Source organism: Anas platyrhynchos, chromosome 12 (genome assembly GCF_047663525.1).
Source record: "Anas platyrhynchos isolate ZD024472 breed Pekin duck chromosome 12, IASCAAS_PekinDuck_T2T, whole genome shotgun sequence".
In the NCBI taxonomy this organism is placed as follows: Eukaryota; Metazoa; Chordata; class Aves; order Anseriformes; family Anatidae; genus Anas; species Anas platyrhynchos.
Window position 1 is genome coordinate 13,707,183 of NC_092598.1, and position 8,030 is coordinate 13,715,212.

An 8,030-nucleotide genomic window follows, 5' to 3' on the forward strand; every position below is an offset into this window, starting at 1 on the left:
AAAAAGGTGTGTGAAAAAAGGCTGAAAATTCAGCAGGGACCAGCCCGAGCCCTTCCCCTGAGGCTGGAGAGGAGACGTTGGGCAGCAGGAGGAAAATGCATTTTTAACAAAAAGCGAGATCTTTTCCCAGCTCACTGTAATAATCTCACTCATGAATGTGCTGAACACCCTATATAAAGGAGAACAAGACCTGTAGAATGGAAACAGCCCTCAGAGTGTGTTCAGCTGCTGCAGGACCACGTGGGACACACCAGCACCCCTAAAATCCCCCAGCCCACTTATGATGAACCCCCGAGGACATTTGCTCAAACAGCTCATTTGATCCAGGCTCATCCTCTTTTGGCCTTTTACACTTTTGAAGGCTTTCCTTCATCTCCCCACTCTGAGCCTCCTGTTTGCTGAGCTGCTCTACAATACGTCAGAGCCTTCTTATCGGGCAGGGTGGCTGCTACCTGCTGCCTCTATAAGGATTTCAAAGCCAAACTTGTCCGGCAGCCAGATTTCCTAGGGTGGACTGTTGATTGAAAATGTAATTCCCATTTATTATTTTAAGAGCAATCAGAAAAGAAACAAAAATAAATAAACCATGTTCAGATAGTGGTTTCGGGGCGTGATCAAATGCCTCAGGAGAAAGATATTTGGGGACGGCAAGGGGAATGACTTAATACAGATTCAAAGTTGTTGCAAACCACAGTTGAAGACAAGAGCCCTGTGAGAGCTAGGGAGGAACAAGAAGATCTGAGCTGAGAAATGGCATTGAGAAAGTGAGCCTGTTGAGTCTCCACCATTATGTGCTCAGTCAGCCTGGTTTGAATTTATTAAATTAAAGGCTGTCAGCATGAGGTAACCATCACCGGCAAACCACGTCTCTGTGCATGAATAGCTATGCTCTGACCTCAAACCTGAGTGATGCTGAATTTCCGTCAGCAAGAACCTGATGTTACCCATTATGAAATGAAAGAACCTAGTCGTATGATTTGAAGGATCCATCCCATAATAGAATCACAGAATGGTTTGGGTTGGAAGGGACCTTAAGGATCATCTAATTCCAACCCCTTGCCATGGGCAGGGACACCTCCTGCCACACCAGGCTGCCCACAGCCCCATCCTGCCTGGTCCTGAATGTCTCCAGGGATGGGGCATCCACAGCTTCTCTGGGCAACCTGTGCCAGTGCCTCACCACCCTCAGAGTAAAGAATTTCTTCCTTATATCTAATCTAAATCTACCCTATTTTAGTTTAAAGCCAGTACTCCTTGTTCTATCACTTTTATCCCTGATAAAATGTCCCCATCATCTGCTGCCTTGGACCAGCCCTGGTTTATGGGGACCAAGACGACCTTAAAAAAATAAATATCCCATCTCAGCAGTGACATTCCCATTCACCTCTTCCATGTGTTTTCTTGAACTCACATGTCTAGCCACCACCATTCTTGCTGGGCTTTTTCCATCTAATATAATCCTCAAAGTAAACAATTTATGAAATATTATCCCAATAAATCTGAGTGTTAGGGGATCAGAGGAAAATGGAAATTACATTTCTGTATGGAAAGTGCTTAACATTAGGTCCTTCAGCAGGCAGGAGCCATCGGTCCTTCCTGGCCCTGGGAAGAGGGAGGGTCTGGGGCTCAAACACTCAGCTCCTAGCAGAATGAGCACTTTTTTTCCTGTGCTTTTCCATTTCCTTTATCAGTGCACTATCCGAGGACCATTGGGACTACTCACATGATTTCAGGGGGAAAGACAGTTCATCCGTGATGACATTCGACCGGAGCAGCAACGTGTTGTTCCAGCTGGGGGGTTGCTTTCAAAGCCCAATCATTTTCTCGCGCACGCTCGGCTTGCAGGCAGGAATCTGCTCCAGCAGAGCCACGGCGCTTCCTCTCCAGTGAGCCATTTCCTGAAATTCGGATGGAGGGGAATCCATTATATTGTTTAAAGGCAAGGGAAGAAAGAAAAAAAAAAAAAAAAAAAGAAAAAAAAAGTTTTGTTGGAAATGGATGTAACAGAGAGCAAGGAAGGTCACAAGGGCCAGGCAGCCTGGGAACGAACTGGTTCCAAGCCCTTGGATTTGCTCGCCTTTGTTTCGAGGTGAGAACATTTCTTTTTGCCAGGTCTCGTCCAGCTCTCCAGTGATGTCATATCCAGATTATTCAGTAGATGAGACCTTTGGAGTACTACAGCAGGCAGTGTTTGTTTATATAGCTTTATCTTTTTCTCAGACACCTGCTTCTGCATCTTCCTGAAAACAGTTTATTTATGTGTATTTATATTTTCAGGAACAGGAACTTACTTATGTTAGCTTCCAGATGACAGCCACACGACGTACAGAATGGCATGTCCATCCGTCCAGAGCTCCTTGGAGTGGCCTTGGGCTGCCTTTTGCCAAGCCAAGAGGATCACGCATGGGGCGTGCTGGAGACCCACATCGCTCTCTGTGCTCCTTTCTTTAAAAGAATAAGGGTTTGTGTTAAAAGGATAGAAACCAAGGGGTGATGAAAGGGCTGGCTCATAGCAGCTCACCCCTGGTGTACCTAAAACCCACCACCTCTATGCAGTGCCCTGGGAAATCAGGAGCAGAAGTCAGCCACCTGCTTCACAGCATCCATTTGAAGCATTATAAATTTGGGATTTCCATTTTCCTTTGGGGGACAATGCCAGCCAAATTTGGGGAAGTTCGATGAAAATTTTATTGAAAAAGGGGAAATGCTTTCTCAAATTCGCTCACCAGGTCTGTTGTTGGAGAGAGGCAGAAGATCAGATGGAGGCTTTGCCGTTCCCGTGGGGCTGCCTGCTGCTCGGTGTGCCCCTGGGGAACCACGGCCATGAGCGGACTCAGCACCACTCACTGGGGACTTTCTTTGCTTCTTAAAAACATGGTTTCATCAAAACCAGGATTATGCAGGCAAGAAACCAGATCTAGCAAAACACAAATCTGGAAGGGGAAACATTAGCCAAAAAAAGGGAACCAAAAGTCTGCTCCAAAATCCCAGAGGTCACAGCATTTCCCACGGTGTCAGAACACTGAGACTGAGACTCTGGCATAAATCCCAGATCAAACACCGGTTTTCTATTTTTATTGGAAATTTCCTCCATTTCTACTGGAAAGTTTCTGAAATTTCTTACTTCCATCTCTGTGTATGACAGAGGGAGTACTTTAAAGCTGTATTTTCCAGGTGGGAAAGCACTGAGCTGTATACTTCTTACTATAATGCATTTGATCAGGTCACTGTATTGCCTGGTGCCTGGTTTAACATGTTGCCTTAATTCAGCTTCCTAAGCCAGCTCAGTTGTATTCCAGCCAGCAAAACTGCTGCCAAGTTGTTCACACTCGTGAGAAATTTCCCTTTGCTCAAACTTTGCAAAAGTGTGGTATGGGGGATGTGGCATTTTTGCAGTCAGGTCACTTGGGATGGTGTGAATCACGTGTAATCCATTCATACCAAACAATTCCCTCTCCCAGCTCCTGTGCCTCATTGCTTGTTAGTCACCTTAATTCCCTGGGCAGCTGCCAGAGATGCTGTGATGAGAGCAGCCTTTACAGGAAAGCTGATAGAGCAGCCCCTGTGAAGAGGAGTTTGGCAAACAGGTGCTGGAAAGGGCTCAAGGAAAACTTTGATTGCAACATTTGGGCTTACAATTAGGGGAAGCTTGTGGACATGAGCTATTTTTAAGTGACTTCTGGCTAGAGGTTGTACAGAAATGGCACACTCCATGGTGGCTGTGCAAGGTTCAGCCCCAAAGGGGCGATCAGGCACAGAGGAGCACGCGAGCGGTGCCCGGGGCGTGCATCGCCCTACCAAGCTGTTCAGAAAGCATCAAGCATCAGCCACAAAATCCCCTTAGCCTCGAGCTACAGCACATCAGCATCTGCTGCAGCCACCTTGTTTCCCAGGCTGTGGTTTGATAGAGCAGCAAATCCAGCCCTGGCATCCCAATGAGCAGATTAAAATAAATAATTACCAAAAAGAAAATAAAACGCAGCTGCACAGCACAAGGGATTCACATGGTATAAACTTGCCACCAGTTCATATTTGCTTAGAAACAACACTGATAAGTTACCTTTGTGCAGCTTGGCTCGCTGTCCCTTCTTTTTGCAGCCCTGCGAGGGCAGCAGCATCCCACGTGCAGCCCTGAGCACCTTGCACTGGGGGCAATGCCCCTGCCTGGTGGAGCGAGGCGAAACCTCTTTTGCTGCCTTTGAGATGCAACATCAGGATTTTTTCAGCCCAAAGGAGCATGAAAGACGCTCTGCACCTGTGAGGCCAAAAGGCAAATCCTCCCCCTGCATGCCACCAGTCCCGAGGCAGGAGGGCAGCTGCCACCTTTTGCTTTTTGCCTCTATTTCCAAAGACCTCCAGCTGCCAGGCAGTGTGAGTGGAGCGTTACTGCCTGGCCCAGCCAAATTTCAGAGCAAATGGGAAGACAAACTTCTCCCCCCACGTTCTCCACCCCTCTCTGGCCTGTCATGATGCCCCTCATGCACCTTTTCTTGCCATTTTCTCCTTGCTGGATGAGGGAGTATAGCCCCTGTGTCATCTTTGGTCCCCAGACAGGATGGTCCTGCAAGGGATGGGCTGAATTTGGTGTTTTTTTGGGGTAATAAATGGTAATATATGTTTCAATTTAAACATTAGGATCTAATAAAAGCAAGGGGATGCTGAAGGTGGATGCCCCAGGGGCTGCAAGGGACAGGCTGAGTCTGGTACTCCCAGCACGTTTAAACTGTAAAGTCCATTTATTACCCCAGAAGAACAGCCAGGAGTTTTTTATGATTTTTTTTTTTTTTCCTGACTTACAAGTTCCTGGCTTTTCCAGTTGAAAGATATATGGGTCAGTTCACGAGCCTTGAAAGCTATCCCTCCCTCTGAGACCTCTGCTGACTTCGAGTTACGGTAACACTGGATACTGGGGTATTAATGCCAAATTGCAAATGAGGTTTGCTCTGCTGGGCCAGCTCTCCAGAAGAAATGTGTGTTTTAGGCCTGAAACTGTGCCTGTGGTCTCATAAAAAAGCGCGGCTCTCCTGGTTCACCAGTTTTCTATTTCGTTGCCATTAAAGGAGTGATTTCGTCCTGCCCTTTGCTCGTCCTCTGCTCTGTGTTTGCCTCCCTGGCAAAGCGCTCAGTGGGCTATAAAAGTGCAGCTCCAGCTTGGAGCCTTACCCAATATTAATACCCCAAAATCCACAGCTTGCCGCCAGCAGTAACTTTACACCCTCGCAACCCCTTTCCAGACCTATTGCAGCACCTCGCCACCCCCAGCTCGCCTTTAACCACTATTTCACCCCGCAAATCCCCCTGACCTGGCCCTGCTCTGACACCGCAGCCTGTATTTACCTGCCGCAGGTCGCTGGGCTGCAACCAAGCGGCCTGGATGTGTCCCGCTTCCCAAAAGTGGCTCCTGCGGTTATTTCGCCAGCCCCTTTCCAGCGAGCCTGAGCTGTGGAAATTCACCTGCAGGGGAAATATCTTAAATAAACAGTGCTTTCACCTCGCAGGCAGGGTTCCCCGGCTGGCGGTGGTGCTGGTTACTGAGCAGGGTCACACTCCCCGTGCGTGCTGCCTGACTCAGGATTTCCCCCCCTTTCCCTCTGCTCCAGCGTGGCCGTAAAATCAGACAGAGCCGACAGCAGCGCTTCCAAGTTGTGACTGCAAAAATTGGGCTGGAAAATGAAATCCATGCTGCTTCTTTTGCAGAAAGGCAGGGACGCTGTCTGTGCAGCCCCTCTCCTCTGTGCTAGTGGGGCTTTGGGCAAGGTGCTGGATGGGTGTCTGTATGGAGCAGGAGGGCATGTTCATGTGGCAAAATGCCCTGAGGCGTTTTGCTTCTCACTTGGAGAAGAATTTCTCTGCCTCTGAGCTCTGTAAGGACCCAGGTTTGGTCCTCAGGGCTTGTTCCCAGAGCAAAATGACCCTTCCTGCACAGCAGATCTGTGCAGATTTCGTGGCTCTGGCAGGAGGCAGGACTTGCTCAACAACAGCAAAATAATAATAATAACAAAATTTGCTTTCCCTTCTGTTATTCCTCACTTGGCCACTCTCTAGCCAGGAGCTTGCTTTTACCCTCATGGCTTGCTTCAGAGCCCTGCAAGGCAGAGGCAGGCTTGGCTCCAGCTTGAAACCCCTCGTGCTAGCATAGCCCCCCATGCTCTGTCCCCATGTCCCCCCCATGGCACGCAGCTTAGCACAACCCCAGCAGCTGTCAGCTGAGCTGCAGTGATCAGCAGTGCTCTGGCTGGTGGCCTGCCCAGCTGGGAAATTCCGCAGCTCCTTCCAAGCCACCACGATCTGCAATAGTCCAACAGCTCCCTAAGGCTCTCGGTAAGTCTGAGACTTACGCAGTCGTCGGGCTTGCCATCTGTCCTAATGCTCTAAAGACCTTTTAAACAGAGTGGTCTGGCCAGGACTTGGCTGGATTTAGTCCTGTACTCAATGAAAGACAGAAATGTGGCCAAAAAGTGAAGGCTGAACAACCCATTTTTTCCCTAAGTCTATTCCACTGAAATAATTTCAATCCATGTACATATAAGGTGGCTCTTTTTAAAGAAATGGGCCCTTCTAAAAAGCAAAAGCTCACAATGAACATGCTCCAACATCTCCTAAGTCCTCCACCAAACCAAGAAGTCGAAGCAGTCAGTTTGTTAGTACAAAGCAAATTGCACAATGAGGTACCTGGGTTCAGACTTGTACAGTCATTTCTGCCACACCCGCAAGTGTGTTTGTTTAAAACACACCAGCCTTGACTACAAGGGCTCACCAGCACAATTATTAAAAAATAGTAATAATAAATAAAAAATAAACAAAAAGAAACAAAAACCCCACAGTTCTCTTTTTTATCTTGTTGATAAAGTCTTCAAATCCTTGTTTCTGTTCTGGCAACAGAAGTTTCCATTGTTCCAGTGGGTCTCCAGAGCTTGCTCTGCAGGGACAAAAGCTGGGGATGGAGTAGGATTGTGGAGGGAACTAAAGGAGGCTGAGCAGCCCCAAAGGACAGAAAATGTGTGCCTGACATTGAGGGCTTTCTGATGCCCTGGGTTTTCTTGAGATCCCCTCTTGGTGGCAACCAGAGGTGTGAATAAAGCCCCAGAAACCTGCTCTGTCTGAGCTGAGCGAGGGAGCTACTTGAGGCTTCCCAGCCTGACCGGCTCCAACAGGCTTCTGCTGGGCAGCACAGAGAGGACACTGAAGGACAAGCAGAGCAGTCTTCAACTTCAGATAACTCACTGAGGTAACCTCCAGGCTGGCTGTGCATGCAGCAATGGAAACAGCACTGAAAGCATTTAGCACCTCGCAAAGCTGTGCCACTGCTGCAGGAGGAGCGAGATGTGCAGGAGGCCCAGGAAGACACTTTTATTTTTCTGGTCCTGTCACATGCTGCAGGTCAAGGTTATAACGCACGGATGAAGGCCACACATAACAAAGCAGCTATCTATTGACTCTCACGGCCGGTGTTTTGGAACAATAATTCATATTTGTCTCCCTGGCTACAGGGAGCTGAATGGCAGCCCGGATTAGCACCGTGCACTCCTGCCCTGACAACTTTTTATGGCTGATGAGTGAACCACTACTTCATTCCTGAGTTCTGCTGCTCTGACAGCCCTCCAGAGCAGAACATAGGATATTTTCTAAGCACCAGTTATGAAAAACCACTTCCCTTTCCAGTCCTACACAGGGCAAGAGAGCCAGCTATTTAAGACACGGTAACCCAAGCCCCTTGACGTAGGCACTGGCTGCTGCCCTAGATAGGAGTTCCCCTGTGCGGGCAAATTAGATCACAGTAACACGATGCTGGGTACAGGAACGATCAGCATGAGCACTGACTTTGACTCCAGTGATGGGAAGAGCAGCAACTCACTCAAAACCAGCCTTAACTCCCTTATTCCCAGTATGCTCTGATGCCCCTTTATGGTTTTAAGCTGCCCTTTGGCTTCTGTTCTCTGGTTCATTCACTTCTGATGCAGGAATTTGAGGCCTGACCCCAAATGTTATTTTTAGAAAGGTGGACATTGATTGTTTATTGATTTTTTTTT

At 48.1% G+C, this 8,030-nt stretch overlaps 1 protein-coding gene across 2 annotated transcripts in view; it reads right to left on the reverse strand.

Moving 5' to 3' along the window:
- NECAB2 (N-terminal EF-hand calcium binding protein 2) overlaps positions 1 to 5,451 on the reverse strand; it is a 70,246-nt gene extending 64,795 nt beyond the window's left edge. The window contains exons 1-4 of one of the 2 annotated variants that reach the window (XM_072043819.1): positions 5,338 to 5,449; positions 2,727 to 2,933; positions 2,292 to 2,445; positions 1,724 to 1,898 (exon numbers count right to left, since the gene is read on the reverse strand). The gene's annotated coding sequence lies outside the window, so the exon portion shown is untranslated. Of the gene's footprint in view, positions 1 to 1,723; positions 1,899 to 2,291; positions 2,446 to 2,726; positions 2,934 to 5,337 lie in introns of both variants that reach the window. The other variant, XM_072043820.1, reaches the window with a different exon arrangement.
- Positions 5,452 to 8,030: the final 2,579 nt, after the last annotated feature.